This window comes from Panulirus ornatus, chromosome 12, assembly GCF_036320965.1.
Source record: "Panulirus ornatus isolate Po-2019 chromosome 12, ASM3632096v1, whole genome shotgun sequence".
NCBI lineage: Eukaryota > Metazoa > Arthropoda > Malacostraca > Decapoda > Palinuridae > Panulirus > Panulirus ornatus.
Window position 1 is genome coordinate 66,807,201 of NC_092235.1, and position 23,356 is coordinate 66,830,556.

Sequence of the window (23,356 nt, forward strand, 5' to 3'; positions counted from 1 at the left end):
CTGCCTGTAGACTCCTCCCACACTGGCCTGACCCATCCTCCACCTCCCGTTAGGTCAACAGTCAGCCACCGTTCTACCTCACGTACGCCTGCTTCTGTTGAGTCAACGGTTGCCTCTCCTGCCACTCCTGCAGCCGTACCTCCGGGTGAGCGGTACACCTGTAGCCGTACCTCCGGGTAAGCGGTAAGCCTGTAGCAGTACCTCCGGGTGAGCGGTACGCCTGTAGCAGTACCTCTAGGTGAGCGGTATACCTGTAGCAGTACCTCCAAGTGAGCGGTACGCCTGTAGCCGTGCCTCCAGGTGAGCGGTACGCCTGTAGCCGTACCTCTGGTTGAGCGGTACGCCTGTAGCCGTACCTCTGGTTGAGCAGTACGCCTGTAACCGTACCTCTGGTTGAGCAGTACGCCTGTAGCCGTACCTCTGGTGAGCGGTACGCCTGTAGCCGTACCTCTGGTTGAGCGGTACGCCTGTAGCCGTACCTCTGGTTGAGCAGTACGCCTGTAGCCGTGCCTCCAGGTGAGCGGTACGCCTGTAGCCGTACCTCTGGTTGAGCAGTACGCCTGTAGCCGTACCTCTAGGTGAGCGGTACACCTGTAGCAGTACCTCCAGGTGAGCGGTACGCCTGTAGCCGTACCTCTAGGTGAGCGGTACACCTGTAGCAGTACCTCCAGGTGAGCGGTACGCCTGTAGCCGTACCTTCAGCACCATGGTCCAGCGGTACATCTGTAGACGTACGTCCAACACCACAGCTCAGCAGTACACCTGTAGCTGCACCTCTTGCACCGCAGGTGAGCTGTAAATACTTCCTATTCCCCCCCCCCACACACCTTGACCCCCACCCCCACCCCCCCACACCTTGACCCCCACCCCCACCCCCCCTTCGGCCCGCTTACCGTCACTCCCCCTCCCAGCTCCCCACCTCACGCCATCCATGACGTCACGCAACATCCGGTGGACCGAGCCACGTCAACACAAGAGAAATTGAAAAAAAAAAAAAAAATGTTTACAAGATCAGAGGCGGTGAGTAAAGTGGCATTAAGATGACTGGGAGAGGCAGGCGAGCGGCTAGTGTCATGAAGGTCACATGAGTGGTTGAATATACCAGGGACAAGGCCGCTGTAAAGCTCCTCCCCAAACCCCAGTGTAGGCGACGCCGCCCCCCAGACTCTGGCAAGCTCCCCGGCTTTTGCACTTGGCTCGCCTCACACTACACACGGTTGAGGCATCACCATCAGTCTGGGCAACCCATGGTGCTTTTCTTGTTAGAATACGTTCGGGGGGACGCTATTAGAATACGCCAGGGGACAACAACAAATGCTCCCGTGAGACGACCTTGGAAGGAACCCCAGCAGACGGTGAAAGGATATCCGGGTTGCAGGTACAAGGACCTGTTCAGAGGGCATTAGGCAGGTACTAACCAAGGGAGACGGGGATAAGGATGATTTCCATAGGAGTACTGGAGTCAGAACCAACAGGATACCTGGGACAACTGCAAAAAGGATATAAAAGTGTTGCGACAAAAAACTGAATATAAGAGCCAGGAATTTATTCTTCTAGATTAGTCTCGACAACGTCCTCTTCAGGAGAATCAATTGTCTCCAGAAGAAGGCATTGTTGAAAGGAAGAGAAGAACAATTCTCTGGCTCTTCTGCGTTCAGTTTTCGTTGCTTTCTTTTACCTATTTGTCACATTGGATAACACTCAAGTCCAAGAGGGCTTCCCACGCTCGGCTGACGGGCAGACGAAGTGATTGGCGAGCACCTCGAACCCACGAAGAATATATTTCGTCGATTATTCATAAGAAGTTACGATACCCTCCCGGTAGACCAGCGCCGGCGGGCCCCAGGCTTACGATACGCCAGGGTTTACATTGCATCAGTACGACCCTTGAGCACGGCGCTACGACCTTCTACAATGGTATGTCCCTTGGGTATGGGTGGCTGGGCCCTTGATGTGACAACCTGAGGGTCAGGACAAAGGTTGCAGCATCATACCCAAAGGTCACACGCCGTCCTGGCCAAGGATGGGTAAGAGAGATGATCGTCTGCACAAGAGACACAGGTCGCACGGTGTACAACCTCCGTAGTCTGGACATTGGGAGTCACTCCTCCCGCCGTAGACGCGCACTGTGATGACTGGGAAGGGAAAGTTGTCTACGTATACGTCAAGGAAACACTACATGCAAACATATGTAGAGTCGTTGACTCCTAGACATTTCGAATCTTACAGCATAGGAGTGCTACACAGAGTCAAAGATCGCTCCTCTCTCGTGGCTTCTCCCATTAAGGTGTAAGTGAAGTATAAATAAACAAGTACAGACCAAAGTGTCATCAATGTCGTTTTCGAGTGACTTCCTGACGACACGGGAAGACCCGACACCACAGGTAACCAGTTCCACTCGCTATTGAAGTGTCTGTGGTCGTGGTGAGGTGGAAGTGAATTTTCCCTGGCGAATTGTCCATTGCCATAACGTTTAGTTTGCGAACTGTATGTATTTATAATTACCTACCTCTACAAGATGGGGAGGGAGTTCTACACCGGTGTGTAAGTGTGCATATGTGCCAATATATTTGCTTTTGTGAGTACATGCATGTTTCCCTCCATATGTTTAAATAAATATATAAGTAAAGAACGAGTCACTGAATTCAAGCAGCCATTTGGCTGAGAACATACAGTTGGGTAATGACATATATAGGAAGTCATGATATTAATTAGTCAATCATAAACGAGCTTTAGATCAAGGTAGGATGGTTAATTCTACACTCTGGATACGCACATGAGTGAGGTATATCACCATATTTGTATATACGTGTTTATACTGAAATTATCCACATATTGATATATGATCCATCCGAAATTCTGTACACAACATTGCACACCGCCGAAGACACGGATCAGGTTTCAGTGAGAGGAACTCACGGCTGAACCGTTACATATTAGATGATTCGTAGTTCGTATAAACTGAAATTATTGTACCTCATCCATCGTGAAAACCTATACTTTATTGTAAAAGTCTATTGCTGAGATGATATCTCCTTGTTGCATAACTCCGATTTTACGTAAATTCACTTCTAACTGACTAGGCTAACTGGCAAACGACTGACTGACTGAATTGAGTAATTAAATAAGTGTTGTGAGTTAAGTCATTCGCTCTGTGCTGTTTGTCAAGTTCCTGGGAAAGGGCGGCGTCAAGTGGTATCCACACTGACGGTATAGAATCTATATCTCAACCGGCGATGGTTGGAAACCCTGAGGGTACTGCGTGCCCATGCTCCTCCTAGGCTGTGGGAGTGATGACGTACTGGCAGACACGGTAGTGATGATGCGGGTAGTGGTAGTGCGAGACTACATGTCTTGGAGAATGGCTGTGGCAATAGGGGACGATTAGCTTTCATTTCGCTCACCAAAAGCTGTCAGTATATTGTGCATTCCAACTCAGCGGGGCAAAAGAGGGCACAAAGGGTCTAAGACCTGAGCCACAATGATTGTATTGTATAACAAGTTACATGATGAGTGACCCATCTCCAACGGACGAAGTCCACCTACCTCTCGAGTATTTGGGATAAAACATTGCAAAGGAAGAGACGCTGACACACATCTTGCATTGTAAGAGTACGACGGAAAGACCAGCTCAAGGCCGCTTACGACAGTGGATGAGATCAGAGACAGATTTTTGTGAGGTAAGAGTAGAAAAGCAAAACGGTGACATTGAGAGAAATACCAGTAAACTTTGTGGGGCGCAAAGAGAGGAACAAATAATGTTAATTGTGGCCTTGTAGCGAAGCATTTGTGAAGTCATTTATCAAACGCTGCTTATGTTGCTACTCTGAATATTCTTGTTTGTAAATTTGTCCAAATGATAATAATCCCGTTCTAGGTAAAGAAATTTGTTGCACCCCAAGTAAAAACAGCTACATCAGTAATAATGATGATAGTGACAGCCATGAGTTAGTAACATAGCGTTGATAGTGAAGGGTGATATTGGTAAGGGGATGAGAGTGAGGATGTTGGTGGTGCTGGGATGTGGGAGTTCGAATGCGCTGACTAACCTCACAAACTTGCAGTTCCTGCAAGTTAAGGAGGCGGGTGGGTATGGGGGATGACATCCGTAGGTGTGACACATGACCTTTACGGTGCAGGTCAGACCTAAGGGTCTTTCCATCGTGTCACAGAGACGCAGACACACGGGAAGGTGTGGGTGTGTTCCAATGAAGGTGAGGAAGACACTCAGGACATCCAATTCATAACAGGTTTGATGGAAGTCGCCAGGTTTTCCTCACGCCAGATGTGGTGGACGCTGCAAATGCTCGTCACTCCTGATATCTGTCAGAGGACAGGGACAATACGAGTTCCTACACCTGACTTTCATAGGTGTTGGACGTCGTGAATACCCCCACACATTTGACTCTGGACAGGTGTGCAGGACCTCGCGATTACCCCACATATCTGTCTCTTGACAGGTGTCGTCTGTGTTCTGATCGCCATACACAAGCAGCTCTTGGTGGGTTTGATGAGCGTTACGATCGCTTCCTACACATCTGACTCAGCAGATGTGGTCAAGAAACATCACACATATGACTTATAAGATGTTGTGGACTTAAAAAGTACCTTAGCTATCTAACTGCAACAACCATATGTATCTTGTGACAGGTGTGGAGAACGCCAGAAACACAAGAGCCTGGTGGCAGGTGTGGTGGAAGCCAGGGGTACATGTCCCTGGTGGCAGGTGTGGTGGAAGCCAAGGGTACAAGTGTCTGGTGGCCGGTGTATTTCTTGTGTACTCTTACCCATCCTGGGGGCGGTAATGAAAAAGAGTAGTCAGAGTGCACAATATGTCCTAGGGCTGGGCCTATATTATTTAATTACTAGTTACTTATTGAAAGAAAGAAAAAAAATTGTGTGGCGTAGTGGATGTGTGGTCAATAAGCCTGGTGACAGGTGTGGTGGAGGGCAGGGGCAATGTGCCTGAAGGCATGTATGGTTGGCGTGGCCAGACGCCATACCTAACCAGCGTTCCCTACGACCCCTCCTCTAGGCGCTGTCAACAGTCGGCTTTGTGCTGCTCCGTTTTCTACAGAGCCTTTCCGTTTAATAATTTATCTAAGGCACACTATTATAACATTTCGTATTTCTAAGATACTTATATCTGTCTGTATTCGGATCTAATCTATAATTTCCTCAATACATTCGTTGACCTCATCAGCCTAAAATAGGAAACCATGGCGGCAAATTTTGAGTTCATGGCAGAAATGGACGAGTGACGATACTAAATTTCATGAAAGCCGAACATAACCATATTTAGTTGTGATTATTCTGACCCTCAACCAGCATCATCGTGGCCCCCCGAATTTACCAGGAATGCGTTCCACAGACAATGAACACCCTGGGATGACATTATGAGTCACTCTGACGACTTCCGAAAAACAAAAAACAAAAAGATAGAGCGTAACAGGTGTCAGTTGGAAGTGATCCTGCCACAGTGTTGGGCTCGGAAGTATTGATGCTACAGGATGCTCCAAAAAAAAAACAAAAAAACAGTGGTGTGCTATAAATGTCACATGACTGCTGAGTTACTCAGTGGGTTAGCGACGAGTGTGGGTGCAGAGAGTGGGAGTGCGTGATCATTTAGTAAGAATGGTGGCGTGTAGGCAATGAGTGCATTGCGTACACATGTAGGAATGAGTGTAGAGGAAACAGACAGATGTAAGTCTTAAGGTTTGCACACTGTCAGCATCTCCACGAAGAAGCAGTGCGAGTCAGTGTCGGGGAGGCGGAGTGCAGCGTCAGCAGTCTCCTGGTGCCAGCAATACTGACTACCTCAGCAGAGCGTCGCTCAAACATACGTGGCTACAGTTTATTCTCAGTAGTCCACAACCACTGCACGAGTGGTAGATGAGGAATTTAGTAGCCCAATCAATAAAAAGGGAATATAACGAGCGAGTGGAAGACATTGATAGAGTACTTACGACGCGATATTCCTCTACAGCAGGGCTGACGTGTAGACAAAGATAGTACATTTTTGTGGTTTCTACAACTAACCATATCCTGACTCTCACTAGACACATTTGCCTCATAAGTTGCCATGAACTCTGCCACCTGCAGCTTCTCCGGTTACATGACAGTTCACTGAACCATCAAAGTCAAGTATCTTAATCTTCATTATTTCTTTTTTTTTTTTCCTACACCTGTGGGTCCCGGATTCGATCCTGGCTGTTGGAGGTAAGTATGTTCTATAATCCAAGCTAAGCCCAACTGAAGAAGCCATAATATACAAACCGTACCATGAGCCAAACTATATTTATGTACCAACGACCGGCACGTGACTGAGTGACCTGGAAGTAACCTAATCGCCCATTACCCTGATCACTTATCTTCCCATCGGGTCGTCGTGGACTCCACACACGGCCACAGGATGGCTCGTTATGGTGATCGCGCCAGCAGCGAACCCCTGCACGGCGTGTGGCCCGTCCGGGTTATATACTCTCCACGACGCCAGGTCATGTCCACCTCAACGTGGGCCACCCATCAACACTGGGATCACCACGTGGGGTCAACCACCTTCATCACGTGGCCCGCCACACGGCCACCTATCACGTAAACCACCGCGCGAGCAACCCATCGCTACGTGAACTGCCCGCCGAGCGGCTACCCATCATCACGTGGTCAACTATCATCACGTGGTCAACCATCATCACGTGGTTAACTATCATCACGTGGTCAACCATCATCGCGTGGTCAACTATCATCACGTGGTCAACCATCATCGTGTGGTCCACCACACAGACCACCCAAGATTATGTGGACCACTACGTGGGCTACCAAACATCACGTGGACCACCAAGCAGCCACCCATCCTCACGTGGACCACCACGCAGCCACCCATCCTCACATGGACCACCACGCAGCCACCCATCCTCACGTGGACCACCACGCAGCCACCCATCCTCACATGGACCACCACGCAGCCACCCATCCTCACGTGGACCACCACGCAGCCACCCATCCTCACATGGACCACCACGCAGCCACCCATCATCACGTGGACCACCACGCAGCCACCCATCATCACGTGGACTACCACGCAGCCACCCATCATCACGTGGACCGCCACGCAGCCACCCATCATCACGTGGACCGCCACGCAGCCACCCAACATCACGTGGACCGCCACGCAGCCACCCATCATCACGTGGACCACCTCACGGTCAACAAGTACCACATGACTGATTTGTGCCAGTGTCCCCAGCAAAGTCATTGTGCACCCATGCTCATCCTGTGAGCGGTAGCGCAAAAGCATTTCAAGAGTCACCAATGGTCTTAAACCCGAGTGGGTTCATATTACACCAGATGTTACAATTCATAACTGGTATTTCATTATATACATTACATAGTTTCATATGGCAAGTTTTACCGATTAGATGCAAAAAGTGGACACGAACTTAGAATTTCAGGTATCTTGTTATTGAATATAAGGTGTTGTGAAATTTCTTGCAGGGTTTGTTTAGATCTATCTCTAAAAGGCTCTATATTTTCACATTCTAAGACACAATGTTCTAGTTGGTGTTCAAATCCTTTACAAACAAACTTTACAATTGACACAGTTAACATCTCCAGATAGGCGAAAGCGCCAATAGTACATCTAGCCTAGCCTTTATGTAGCAGTTACATCATGTAATCTTACATCATGTACTCTTCTGATGTTATCACTTTCTCCATCTACATGTTTGACTTGACACATTTCACTGTGATGGAAAATGTTTTTGCTTGTGTTTATCTAATTCGTCTTCCCGCTTTAAAAGAGGTCAGTTAGTGGCTTTCAAATTACAGTTTTGAGGCTTCTTATTGACAACCCAACGTTGTTTTCAACATCACCTTTACGAAATGCAAGCTTGGCTCTGAAGCTTCAGCTTTTTCATGCTCACGGAGGCTTATATAAGAGGGAATCTATAACCATTTGATTGAATCCCTTGAGCAGTAACGTCTGAGTACTTGTGTCTGGCTTCAGAGACCTGCATAGTACATTCTGATCCCACGATGGTAAGGGCAAGTACCGAAGATAAAGAATCAGAGATAATTAAACTGTGTGGTAGTGATTTCTACCTGCTCAAGACCGATAAGTATGGACCGCCATGCTCCAATCCAGCATCACGTAGACCAGTGCGGGAGCCACCCATCATCACGTGGACCGCCACGCGGGCCTCCCATCATCACGTGGACCGCCACGCGGGCCTCCCATCATATTGTGGACGGCCACGCGGGCCTCCCATCATCACGTGAACCGTCGCACTGGTATCCATCACTATATGGACGAGCAGGCAGCCAGCCAGCCAGCCACTCGGCCAGTCGGTTATGACGAAGGAGCGTTACCCTCCCGACCTAATCTGTATGCTCCTGGCTGCAGCTCTGACCTTGTTATTGTAACGGCCATCATGCAACGTTCTCTGTACCGCCAACCAGGTTGTACATCAAGTACACACACCAGTACAGAACCTGCTTCCTCCAGGACTGAGTGAATATGAGTCGAATCCCGAGATTTGTTGACATTTTGAGTGGGGAAAACGGGGAGTGCGATAGGGCTGCAGACGCAGCATTATACTGCGTATCAGTGGAGGGCGAGGGGTGCAGGGGTGAGGGCTAGGGAGGGTGTGTGTGTGTGTGTGTGTGTGTGTGTGTAAATATTAACCAGGTCCATGACTGGCAAGACCCTCGCCAGTGACAGCCCGCAACGCTGGTGTGCCATTACCGGCACAAGTCGCCCGTCAGGTGAGGTGAGGACCAGAACCCCCTGATACTGTACATATGATGGTCGGGAAACGTGACGGAAAGTCTCCAATGTTGCAGTGAAATAAAACCACAGACGGTGATGTACGGGGAAACTTGTATCGGTGTATCAACGTGATTTCAAGTCTTGATGACTCCCCTGGTCAGCGCTAATCTGTTCCTCGAAATTCATGGTTCCTTGATTAGTTTTGTGAGCGTGTGTACGGGAGTCACGGCAGGCCGGCATCCACGGCACACACACACACACACACACACACACACACACACACACCCTTCCCAGCTCTCCTCAGGTCTCTGACTCGTTACTGGATGGTCCTTGACCCGCCAGTGGATCACAAACGAATCAAAACTGTTCAAAACTGGTCCCTGATTCGTTACTGGCTGGTCCCTGACTCGCTAGTGGATCACAAACGAGTCAACGTTGGCTGGTCGCTGAATAGTTACTGGCTGATCCCTGACTTGTCACTAGTGACTCATTAAGTACTCACTGGTTGGTCTTTAGTTTGTCAGTGACTACTGGCTGGTCAGTGGTTCCTCCTCCTCCCTAACTGGTCCGTGGTTCATGACTACTGGCTGGTCAGTGGCTCCTCCTCCTCCCTCACTGGTTCCATGGTTCATGACTACTGGCTGATCAGTGGCTCCTCCTCTTCCCTCACTGGTTCCATGGTTCATGACTACTGGTTGGTCACTGGCTCCTCCTCCTCCTCCCTAACTGGTCCGTGGTTCATGACTACTGGCTGATCAGTGGCTCCTCCTCCTCCCTCACTGGTTCCATGGTTCATGACTACTGGCTGATCAGTGGCTCCTCCTCTTCCCTCACTGGTTCCATGGTTCATGACTACTGGCTGATCAGTGGCTCCTCCTCCTCCCTCACTGGTTCCGCGGTTCATGACTACTGGGTGGTCAGTGTCTCCTCCTCCTCCCTCACTGGTCCATGGTTCAGCAACGAGCCGTCAGCGGTTCATCATCCCTCAGTCTGTGTCTCGTCTGAGGCTCATCATAAGCTTAACGAGAGGTGATCCACGACACATAAATGAATCAACAGGACATCAAACTTTATTGATAGAAAAAAAAACACATGACTACGCCAAGATCGGGATTTCAGAGGAGAGAAAATGATGAATGAGTTGTCTCCCACAGGAAGACAGTTCGTGAGGGGGTCGGAAATATAGAAAGAAGAGTGTCCTCCTGTCTGGCTGTTGAAGGAAAGAAGTAGAAGTCGAGTATGGCAGCCAGTCCTCGAGATACAACAGGTTCCTGGAACGTATGGACCCATAACAGGAGCGAATCAAACTATGGATGAGGAGAGACGGTCCTGAAGGAAGCAGAGGTGTATCATCTCCACATCTGCAGCAATGAAGCCTGTGTTCTACGCAGGGAGGACCATCACCACAAGGAGAACCAATACTTATCCCGAGGAATATCGGGAGGCATTCCCGATGATGAGTGCAGTGAACCTTCCACAAGCGCTGTAATTGATATTTATGGGGAGGGATGGGAGGATGGGAACCAAGTGAGAGGAGACAGCTGCAAGGAATGCGACCAGTAGATCCCATCAGGGTAAAACTGTGCGTTTCTTCACAAAAAGGAAGTTATAGAGTGAGGTTATGGTTTGCTCGTGATAATTACAGAACGAAACATAGTACTCCTCATTGCCCACATCATTAGTGGGGTAAGACTTTGGTCACTTTGTAACAGAAAATGAAGTACGCAACACAGAGGAACTCTGGGAGTGCTGAAAGGAGGAGAAGAGTCTTGTGACAAGAAGAAATAGCACAAGAATACGACAAAGATCGAAGAATTAAGCGAACGATAAGTAGTGCGAAGAAACACGGTGGAGGATGAGAGACAAATTCTGAGGCAGACGTCATCCTTGATGGAAGATCAAGGTCCACCTAGCGTGCTACAGGCGTATCAAGTTGCCATTTATCAGACGTTTATTTCACTCGTGAACTGGAGGCGGCATGATACAGATTACAGATGAGTTGTAAGAAAAGATCTCGTGAAGACATCAATGGACGGTTGGGTGTGTGAGATAAGCAGGCGATCAGAAGGTGTGGGAGGGTAGTTGGTCTTCTACAAGGGAAGAATTGGCTTCAAGGCCACCGATGGTAGTCAACAAAGGCAAGTCTCACGAAACAGTCTTAAGAGACATTAGTGTAGCCAACGCTGCTGCTGCTGCTCGAGTCCATCCTCTCAATGTCAACACCCAGGGGAGTCACTTGACCCCACGACGCCGGGTACCGTGGGTCTGTTACATTCTGAGCGTTTAATGATGTTACCAGGTCACGCGGGAAGAAGAATAAGAGAGAGAGAGAGAGAGAGAGAGAGAGAGAGAGAGAGAGAGAGAGAGAGAGAGAGAGAGAGAGAGAGAGAAGGGTGTATTGTGCATATGGACAAGGATATGAGACCCTTGTATCAACCAGTACATGAGGGGCGAGAGGAGAAGAGGTAAGAAGATCGGACTGTTGATGACCACTGTAGATCTGTGAGCGTTGTGAAGCACTTCGCTGCAGCGCAGGGAACAAACGTACAGTAAGGGCGTCGCTAGTTTTCCTCCAGAGGCGCTCCTGACTGTACTTGTGTCGAGCGGGAGCCCAGTCAGCACTACTACTGGTTCGTGGCATGTCTAGTTCGTCAGTAACTATCAATGGCTCCTCAACAATGAGGCCACGGCTCGTTAAGTGCCTCGTTGTCAGATGGTCCGGACCTTGGCAGAGACTAACCGATGTCTCATCAGTGATTCCTCGTTGATTCCACCAGGTCTGTGGGTCTTTATTGGCTCATTAATCTTTGTTTCCTTGCTCGTCGGTGGCTCATTAATGACGTGTCATTGGTACATTACCAGATGGTTCATGGTAGATTAGTAGTTCATCATCATCTTGTTAGTACCTCAACAACTCGCCACCTGATGGTCAGTGGTCGGTCCACAGCCAATCACTGTCACTGTCTTGTTAGTGGCTGGCTAACGGGTCGTCAGCCATAGGTCAGTGGTTGGCCGGAGGGTAATCACTGACTCTCCCGGGGCTGGTCAGCTGCTGGCTAGTGACACGTCACCTTCTCGTCATCAGTGGGTGGGTTGGTCGATGCTCCAGATACAACGGCATCAAAGTAGTGAGTTTTCGTCTAATTAAAGATCCTGAGTTGCACGGGTCATTTGCCAGATGGGTCAGGAGGCGGGGAGGCTTCCGGCTCCTGCGGCCAAGTGGATCAAGTGCAGTATGTGGGGCGGGATCAGATCGGAACCACAAGGAATCACCTAAGGACAGGCTCCCGATAGAGGGGGGGAATGATAAAAGGTTCTCCTCGTCACCTGAAGGACTTTATCTCACATCTCTGCCTGCTAAGCGGACATCTTCCCCGACGTTGGCTAACTGTAATGAGGTTTTGCTTAGCCTCACAAACTAACCCGACCTACGTCGTTAACTGACATTTGTTTATTTGCGGGCACAACACAGCGACTCGGGCGGCCTTCACGCCGTCAGCATCACCCCAGGTTCTCGTAGGTGTCCAGTGAGGTTGTGGCGCGGGCCCGAGACGCTTGATTTCATGATCTGAGTGATTAAGGCAAGACGAAGAAACGTGACATCTTGATTTGAATCAGGTGATCGAAAATTTAGTCGAAATTATACCCTCTTTATGAGAGAAAGTAATGAAGATATTTGTGATTTCTGAGCTAGTCATTCAAATGGATTAAGGAACGATGCCAAGCCAGAGTTAGACTCCACGACAACTTCGCAATGTTCGCTGTCGTTTTCATGTACTCCCTCCATGCCTACGGTTAGGAGGCACTGAAACTCCCAATTACCAGACCTGTTGTCTCTGAGGAAACCGCAGGAAAGAGCGATGATCTGCCTTCGACGAGGATGGCCGCGTCTGAACGAGGGAAAGTGAGTCCTGCTTCTGCCTTCGAGTATACTAGACCAAGGTGCCCCAACCTTTTTGTTCCCCTGTACCCCTTAGACATTCTGACAGGTTCCCATGTTGTACCCCTGAAAATTAATGATTCAAAAATTGATAAAATTATATTGATTTTATATCATTTCATGATGAAATCTGTTAGAGATTATATAAGGATTTTATGCTGATTTGAGACGAGGGTGTTCTATATTGCTTATGTTCTACATACTCATGGCTATACTCTCAGACGCCTATGTACACCATGAGAAGCGCAAATGTAACCCTGGGGGTACATGTACCCCAGGTTGGGATACCCTGTACTAGATGTTCTAATCGACCTTAGCTCTCTCTCTCTCTCTCTCTCTCTCTCTCTCTCTCTCTCTCTCTCTCTCTCTCTCTCTCTCTCTCTCTCTCTCTCTCTCTCTCTCTCTCTCTAGTTTAATATACTTCTGTGTTATACTATCAGACACTTTCCCTTGATGTGACCCATGCTTAAGATTTTATTCTCATGATTTGATCGATAAGTCGTTATTATGTATTCATTATGCTCGTAATTTACTTTGTACACTAATAACCCACCATCCTACCATAGGACTTCTCTCCATCCATTGTCTGCTCTTACGTCTTTCCGCATCTAGATGACCAAGTAATTAATCACGTCTGTTATTTAGTATCTTACCATCTTGTATCTAGCAGTCTATCAGATAACACAAATCACCGTTTTTGTAATGAAAATGAAAAGCATTTAGATTCACTGTGCGTTACTATATCTTGCATACTGAATGATTAGATATCAAGGAATGTTTGAATTTTATATCAGACTCGTTATCAGCCACCAAGATAAGGAAGGTAAATAAGAAAATGTGCTCTTCCTCCGGAGAAGAGTACACACAAGGGAAAAGGAGCCCACAGAGGAGAGATTATCTCAGAGGAGAAAGCACCACATAGAAAGCATCTCCGAGGGAAAGAAGTAGTGTTAGAGCCAGACCACCTCGCTTGGACCCTGGGTCTATGTGGTCTATATGACTCTATGTAACTCCTAAAGAGGAGCGTATCCTCAGAGGTAGGAGCTCACAGAGAAAAGTAGTACCCCTTAGGAAAAGAGTTCCCTAAATAAAGAGCACCAGTAAGAAAAGAGTTTCAAAAGAGAGAAAACTCGTAGGGAAAAGAGTCCTCAGCGAAGAGAGCGCCCGAGATGAGAGAGCATTAAGTGTGGTTGGAGATGGCCGAAGCGACGGTACTCGCCGCCTCTCACATAATCTGCCGACCTGTCGAGCATGTTTAAAAAACCTGAGAGGCTGACTCCTCCTCGAGTGTAGTGCTGGCCTTCCCCATCTCCCATCATCTCTCTTCACTTTCCAGCAAGTTGCTTGTTTATCCTCTGGTCTTGTTCTGATATCAGGTTTTCCATGACGAGCACAAGAGTTATTTTTCCTCTCATATTCCCACTAGATCAGAGAGATCGTTCCGTATCTTCCGGCCAAGTGGCGAGAAAAGGACCAGACCGAGGCAAGACTGACGAGGCAAACACGATGACCTCGTCACCAGTAGAACCTGCCTAACACTGGTCCTCGTCACCAGTAGAACCTGCCTGACACTGGTCCTCGTCACCAGTAGAACCTGCCTGACACTGGTCCTCGTCACCAGTAGAACCTGCCTAACACTAGTCCTCGTCACCAGTAGAACCTGCCTGACACTGGTCCTCGTCACCAGTAGAACCTGCCTAACACTGGTCCTCGTCACCAGTAGAACCTGCCTAACACTGGTCCTCGTCACCAGTAGAACCTGCCTAACACTGGTCCTCGTCACCAGTAGAACCTACCTGACACTGGTCCTCGTCACCAGTAGAACCTACCTGACACTCGAGAGCCCAATAAGAAATATGAGAGAGAATCTTCTAAATCTTAACCCAAAGAAATTGGATGTTCAGTGAGGAGTGAGACGTGAAACTGCACAGAAGAATGGAGACGTGTCTTTCACAGTATACCTGATAACTATACAATGTATTTGACATGTTGTTGCAGAGAACAACAGGATAGTGAAACAAACAGGATGCATGGTGAATGCTACAAGCCAGCCAAGCATCAAACATTCTATCTCTCGCTACGCAGTAAGTCAGCACTTCATTGGCTGTCAAGTGTCACACCTTAGGCCCATATGGTTGTCGTTTCTTTACTCCTCATCCACACGCAGGCTGGAAGTCCTCGCTCTACAAACACATAATCCCTCCCCACGTAAAACACTTGACAACTCATAAATCACGTAACTCGGTCTTTGAAACTAATCTTTCTGTTGCGCAGTACCCCAGGCGTCCGGGAAATTCTCTTTGTAAGTATCAGTAAGTAGGTACTTTCTTACACTATGAGTCAAATACACATTTCTAGCCAATTACGTAGCGAGAGGCAAGGTATAGTTACTGTAAACAAGAAAAAATCGTGTGTACGCAGTGCAGTTAAAACTAACACACACACACACACATACATATATATATATATATATATATATATATATATATATATATATATATATATATATATATATATATATATATATATATATATATATTTCAGTGGCATATGCAGGAGAAATATCAGACGCAACGCAGGGACTTACATGTAAGGAATGATTTAAAGACTTTAGAAATGGCAGATGTCAGAGCAACAGGACGATAGTTAGAGAAGTTAGAACGGTCACACTTCTCAGGATGTACAAACGCATGCTGCCAAGAAGGGAACGTCCTAGCTTTTAACAGAAACGGAACGGACGAGCAAGCACAGGTGCAAGTTCAAAGCACACTTTCAGTACACGGGATTGGATGCCATCAAGACCTTAAGCCTTGCTTGTGTTCAGAGAGAGAAGCACTTTTCGAATAGTGGGAAAAGGGATTACGGAAAGGGGTATAGGATGAGTAAGAAGAGCATCAGGGCGTGAAGAAATGTTAGAGTCAACCAAGGTGAAGCGAGAAACGGGTACCAGAGTTGCTTTGTCTACACGGGAGAGACGGCTATAGCACCGTCGGGACGGAAAAAATGAAGAAAAAGTAAAATGACCGAAGTTGTTAGTAATGCCCTTAGCTAGAGATCAAAAAAGGCTCATCGGTGGAGGATGAAGAGAGGTTACCGCACTGCCTTTGAATAAATGAACGCTCTGCCTCACGGATAACGTGCTTGCAGCGATTACAGGCAGTGATAAATGCCCGACATTTCTGATCCCTTGCCTGTATGGCCTCAGAACAGCAACAGTTGAACCTTGGACTATAAGTAAAGAAGTTGTCTTGGAGACGGAAGCACCACCACATAAGAGACATTAATTTACCCAAGGAAATTCAGAAAAGAATTTCCTTGCGTCATTCCAGTCAGCTTTGTTGAGGTGCCATTATTCATGTTAAGATGATGATGATGTTGGAGCGGGAGGTGCCGGTAAAAGAGACACAATTGTGAGAGTGTGGTCACATGAACCAACTAGAGAGGCTCATCCTCGGTCATACGGTTTCATCATGTTATCTCGTAAACTATGAGAATCAGACGAGTTTTTATTGATCATTCTATTCTCAGTTTTCCTATCTAAGCGATAAGATATGTGTATGTCCGAGGTTTTCATTGGGTTGAACTCTTAATGATGATTGTACGATACTTGACCACACCGGTACGGTACCTGAACACGATGGTACGATGCTTGACTACACCGGTACGACCCTTAAGCACGACGGTACTATGTTTGACTACACCAGTCCGACCGTTAAGCACGACGGTATAATACTTGAGCATATCCGTACGAACACTAAACATTTAGCAGGCGTATAATTGCTTTACTTTTCTTTATGAAGTACGATAACACGAATGACAAAACAGTACTTCATTTTGTCCTCACAGAGGCGATGTCTCTCAGGAGGAGTTGCTGCTAGCGGTTCAGCAACAAGGATGAGGGTGAGTTCAGCTGTGAGGTAAGGTGAAATGAGGTTGGCAGGGTTCCCACGACGCTGGAGGTGAGGTAGACCTGCTCTTGGAGGGTTGTGTTGAACGCTGAGTCTCGTGGAGCATCTGTAGGAGAGTGGGGGCGTTGTCGAAGTCCTGATTTAGTGAGCGGTTGTCGTTTATCCTCTGTGCAGTAGGAGGTGTGGCCGTGTGCCCCGCAGTCCACGCTGTTTAAGGAGGCGGGAGCCGGTGATGCCTCACGGGATACCTGCTACACGGGCAGGAGTCAGAAGGATTCTGGCGGCCGCACCACAGAATCCCTGCAGGACAGCGATAAGATAGGGATCACATGGCGCGGTGTCCAGGAGCATACACGCCTCAGCGTCCATGGGTCAGGTCAAAAGGCCGGCTCATCATACCCAAGGGATAGGTCAAAAGCCGGGTCATCATACCCAAGGGTTGCATCATCGTGCTCAAGGGGGTTAATAGATGCTTGTGAGGAAGCTGATGGACCCAGTTTTTATTGTCAGTCTGGTGGTACATGACTGTCAGTCTGGTGGCATATGACTTAGACTGGTGGTACATGGATCAGACTGATGGTAGATGACTGCCAGACTGGTGGTACATGACTCTACATGACTCAGAATGGTGGTACATGACTGCCAGACTGGTGGTACATGACTGCCAGACTGGTGGTACATGACTGTCAGTCTGGTGGCATATGACTTAGACTGGTGGTACATGGATCAGACTGGTGGTAGATGACTGCCAGACTGGTGGTACATGACTCTACATGACTCAGAATGGTGGTACATGACTGCCAGACTGGTGGTACATGACTGCCAGACTGGTGGTACATGACTCAGAATGGTGGTACATGACTGTCAGACTAGTGGTACATGACTCTACATGACTCAGAATGGTGGTACATGACTGGGCAAGTTCCACGTCTAAGCTGAGAGTCAAGATGAACATTGGGTCGACAATGGAGGCAATTGCTTGGCTATCCTTCACTCGCACAGTACACTTGACTCACTCCATGCATCTGACTCTGAGTACGCTTACTTCATTCTGAGTTCATTTAACTCTGAGTGCCATTGACTCACTAAGTCCCTTGACTCTGGGTCTAACTGACTCGAGACGCTTAATCACCTCAGTTTATAAACATCAAATTTTTGCATTTGCCTGTGATACGCTACACGCCGACGGTGGGCAAAGGAACAGGGCTGCTACAACGACATCTACTTCAGAGACGTACATTATACCAGGGTTTGGCAACAAGTGATTCTCTAAAACTCGTATGATTCCTCAGATGTGAAAGTTATCATTTCTGTCAACAGCCACAACGAAACTCAGTTCTCCTCCTCTTCACACAGGGATACGTTCAAGGCACTATCAGTAGTGGGGCAACAAGGGACTAATTTAGTGCTGAATCGTCCACAGAGGCGAGGGTACAGATTTTTCCTCGCACTGCTGGGGCAGGCGAGAGAGCCTAGTGGGGTAAATGCTCCACCATTTGATTATGAACTCAGAAATATAGAAACATTCAGTGTTAGCCTTGAGACTGCAGTACATGATTACTTTAAGAACTGTGAGCTGCATCTGAAGAACAGAAGGAAAGGACCTCACATTAGGCCACACCAATACTGAAAGAACTGAAATGGATCGCTAGGCAAATAGGTAAAGGTTTTCGGCACCTTCGAACACCCCCAAAACGCTAAGACTATTTCAAATAGCCCAGCAGCAGCGAGGAGACGAATAAATGAATTTACACAAGATAATACGAAACCGAATGTCAGTCAATCAAATGAAAACGCTCCTCTTAATCAAGCCAGGATAGGTATCAACAAAGTCATTGGAAAGAAAACCAGACAAGCATTTCATCATAACCCGCTGCAAAAGTCTAACGAACTAGTCACAAAATGAGCTCATGTTTTTAGTTATAGCTTCTAAGATACCCAACTGCCACTTGTAATGTTTTGTATAATAAATCCATAGACGAAGCTGATCTTACACATTTCATGCTAAACAAGCAACATGATGAGTGTGATGTCCCATCTAATGAGTATGAACTTGATGTTGCCCTTATCAGGGGCAAAGATTAGTGCCCCTGGGGAGGATTACGTGACTTATTATATCAATAGACTTCTCAGACGTGTGCATGGTAACCTACTATTAAAGTTGTGTGTTATGCCATGGGTCAGTTACCTCCCTCATGAATCAGCCGCCTTACTGTCCCATTACCCAAACACAATCGACATGACAAAATTTCGTCCCACCGACCAGTTGAGCTGCCTGTGCAAATATTATAAAAGAGTGACGCTCAACAGCCTACTATATAGAGTCAAAGAACACGTCACTTAGCATTATTGGTTTCACACTTGGCAAAAATGTACACAACTTTATCACAACTTTCTTATCGCCTCATGAGGACAGACGGCACAAATACGCCACATTTCTTGACTTGAAAGCTGATTTGATATTGCTACTATGTAAGCTATATTGCAACCGCTCGCTAAAGTGAATATAAGTTCTTGACTTTTGTGACGGTTACTGAGTTATCCCTCCAACAGAAAGTCTGCTGTATCATTTCAAGGCTGATAAAGTGAAGTTAAAGGTACGCAACTTGGCACTCCTCAAAGTAGAGCATTGAGTCCCACATTATCTTATGTAATAACCAACACATTCTTGAAATCAATCCCAGAAAGCCCAGGAATATCTCTATTAGATATGCTGATGATATTCTTGTACACCTAAAACATATCGTAAAATACAAACTGCTCTCAAGTATATACAAACAGCATGTGGTAGCCTTGGACTTATCATCTCTTCAGAAAAAAACCAATGTTAATGAAAACTGCTGAGAACCCCACTGACTTATGAGATGTTGATTATATCAATTGTAAAGTTTGTGGCCAGAGATATATATGGTCACAAACCAGAACAATGTGTATAAGATCGTCAAGAAATAGATCTATTTGGGAATAAGTCCATAGAAAACGTGCAAGAAATTATTGTTACTGGTAAGATATCCGACATTCTGAAACTGTAACCACTTTTTGCATCATGTAGATGGATTTACCCAGCGAATGACTGTATGCTCATATAATGAACCAACTTCGTAAAAGTACATGTAGTAATCATCTGGCCACTGGGATCTGACAAGGTGCCTTTGTAACATTTATAATTTCATTTTGCGCCACAGCTCACAGGATAAACATGGACGGAGTGCGCGATTAAGTGGCCGCTGATAACGAGAGAAATTTAATCCATTTACTGTGCTAGAAGATGTCGTCTCGTTCCACATGTCCAGCAGTAGTCTGGTCCTTATTCTTACGCGACGTCTAACCACCACCACAAACACCACTGCTATCACTATACATACAACACCATTACCACTACACCTCACTATTACCACTATACATGCACTACCATCATTTCCACACCTCACCACTACCACAATGCACGCACCACCACTACTACCACACCTCACGACTATCACGACACATGCACTACCACCACCACCTCCACACCTCACCACTACCACAATACATGCACCACCACACACGCACTACCCACTGTTTATAATTTCCAACAATTGTGGCATGTTGTTAAACTGTAGGTTGCTCCTGTCTCATATCAACGTCGACCTTCACCGCCAATGAATAAATTGTTCATTCAGACCCACCCAGCTGCCGTCTGTCTGTCCTTATGCCCGAGTTCTTGTTCCTCTATATATAACAGCATGTCTCCTCCGTCTGTCTGTCTGTCTGTCTGTCTGTCTGTCTGTCTGTCCGTGTGTCTCCGTCCTCTCCATCAGCGCGTCACCCCGGGAGAACCCCAGATCAGTCGGCTGTTAGCAGCAACGTAGCAATTAGCGTAATGCATGGGATCGAGTCCACCTGCCCGTCCCCGTACAGCACGCAGGCCAGAGCCCGCCGCTGCAGGGAGATTGGCTGTTCTTGAGCTGTCATTACAAATGGAATAATGGCAAGTGCGGACAGTGGAAGGGGTAGGTGGGGAAGGGGCAGAAAGGGGGAGGCCTGCTAGCATGCCACGTTCATCCGACACAAACCATTAGGGTGAGAACTCCCTCCCTCCCTGCGTGCCTGCCTCCCTCCCTGCTCGCCCGCTTCCTTCATCTTACCTTCTTCATGGTCTCTCTATAGGGGAGGCCGTACCATGACAACCGTGCTGGTGGAACCATGACTTCTACACCATCATGTACTCACTAACCACCATGACTGCTACCATCACGTGAAGACCATTACTGTGACGTCTACACGATATAATCTCAGCACAGATGATAACCATGTCTACATCGCGATGTCTACACGTGAGCCATACCAGCACGAGTCTACGCTTCCTCTTCCTCTACCGTCTGTACCAACGCTGTAGAGTCTCCCTCACCACCATCACCTTCTACGCCGCAACCACATCGTTTATAACCCCCACCACAAGCGTCGACACTAACCTAGCAATGTTTACCTGGTTATGATAAAGTGAGAGAAAAAGAAATTTTCTCGCAGTGTCTTTAACTCTGAGAGATATGTCAGTCTTACACACTTGCCAAAATACTTACCGTGACTTGACTTAAAACTGGCAATTGTTGGCGCTATTACTACAGTCTCTGGGGCTGCATTCCAATGGGCAACTGTTATGATGGCAAAGCAGTTCTTAGCGCACTGTTTCTATCTACATCAGATGACCTGGTTTCTTGACCCTGAAAAACACTATCTGGGGCTCAGATGGGCTGGAATTTGTTTACGTCCATAAACATTGAAAGCCACATTCACAGTCCGAGTCTTTTCTTTATCACTGTTCAACAACATCCCATCCTGACTTTTAACCTTGGTAACAGATTCCTTCACATTTGCTTATGGCATTACATAAGCCTAGACATGCTTAACGTCTGACCTAGTATCTGTGACTACTCCTTCCTCACAGTTACTGTGTTCTGCCAGCCTCACCTCTTCTGCAGCAATAATTCTTCCTTTACCATAAATCTGTCTTCTTGAAGTTTTCGTGGCTCTGTGCATCAACTACGCTGCTTTCCTCGTACACCATAAACATGACAAGTATAGATAACACGAGGAATAGTACCAGAGTTACCAGAGACCATGATTAGAAACTGAGCAAGAAGTTGGTTAGGAATACTGGCATAATGTAAGGGTGGTGAATGGTTGGATGCTGTAAGCAAGGAGACAGCGAGCGTCGGTATCTTATAAAGATTTAAAAGTCTTCTTAATGGCATAGAAAATGCAAGAAACGAAACCCCATGAGTGTATATTCTCTCCCCGTAAAGCATAATGTCTTAGCTGTCGAAATTCTCTGGTTTTTCTGCTTCATCTGTTCTCTAATACACAGCTTCCTCTGCGGGCATTCCATTATTACTGTCAGTGATGGATCGACCTCGCCCACCTATCCGATTAACGGTGGAGTCCCTCAGGGTTCTGTCCTATTCCCTACTCTCTTTCTTCTCCCATTGAATCGTTCTCTTTCACGCATTGAATATATTTTCTTTCAGTTCGGACCTGTGCAGTATTTCAGAATGAGGAAGCAGTAACACTGTTAACTTCATTTCTGCACAAACGCATTTCTGGTGATATTTGTTTTTGGGTGGCATAAGAATGCTATCTGCTGTATATAATCAATCACAAGTACTGTAACATGAACACTATCACAGGAGCATCTTCATCTCATTCCCTCGATTTCTGCTCTGGACACTTGGCTATCTCACCAACAGAGAGTCTGAAGTGGTGTTTCAAGGTCACAAAAACCGCAGTTCTAGATACGCAACTTGGCACTCCTCCAGGTGCAGTATTGTTCCTACGTTATTTGATGTACTAATTAGTGCCTTACTAAAATCAAAGCGAGACGTCTACGGCAACAAAGCAACCTCAAGACGACTGTATCATTACCATGACAATCTACACCATAACACACTCACCGTCGCTACAGAATCTATACTTGCCTCTTGAGTACTATGCAATCACTGTGATGCCAATAACACTCACTACCATTATTGTCATCACCTTCCTTCCCTACACCAACGCTGTAACGTCTGCATCACCGTTACCAGGGAGTCTACACAGCCATTCACCATGGTATCTCAAACACCTTTATATTTTCAGACTAGGTCCATGATGTCACCACATATACAATCAGCATCCCTCTCATGACGCGCTCACCACAGCTACACTCCATCATCATTACGTCTTCACCACCAGGACGCCTACTTTACCTACAGTCACGGCGTTTATGTACGTGATGTTCGAAGCACGGACCAAGTGATCAACGCCACTACTAATATACGTATGACATCATCATCGGCACAACTAGGACATCTGTATCACTGTCATGATGTCTACGAGATGTAACATATGCACCACCACCATTTCTGCCCCATCGCCATGTCTACACCATCACAAAAACATTTCATTCATATCTACAGTAGACTGTATTGACGTGTACATCAATGGAGTGACGTCTACAAGGCCACCATGACCAGATATGATTGATAAGACGCTCACACCATTGACACACTACATCACCATGATGCCTACACCCTTCACCATCATATCTTTAAGTCCTCCCATGGTGCTTGAGGCATCATTTTGACACGGACATCAGCACCATGAAACCTGTGCCACCATCTAGCCTTACAGAGCAAGCAGTGACACCAGAATTCTAAGGATGTAATGATTCTCCGGAAAACATCTGAGGCAAGACAGTATGACCATTGAGTAATGATATGATTT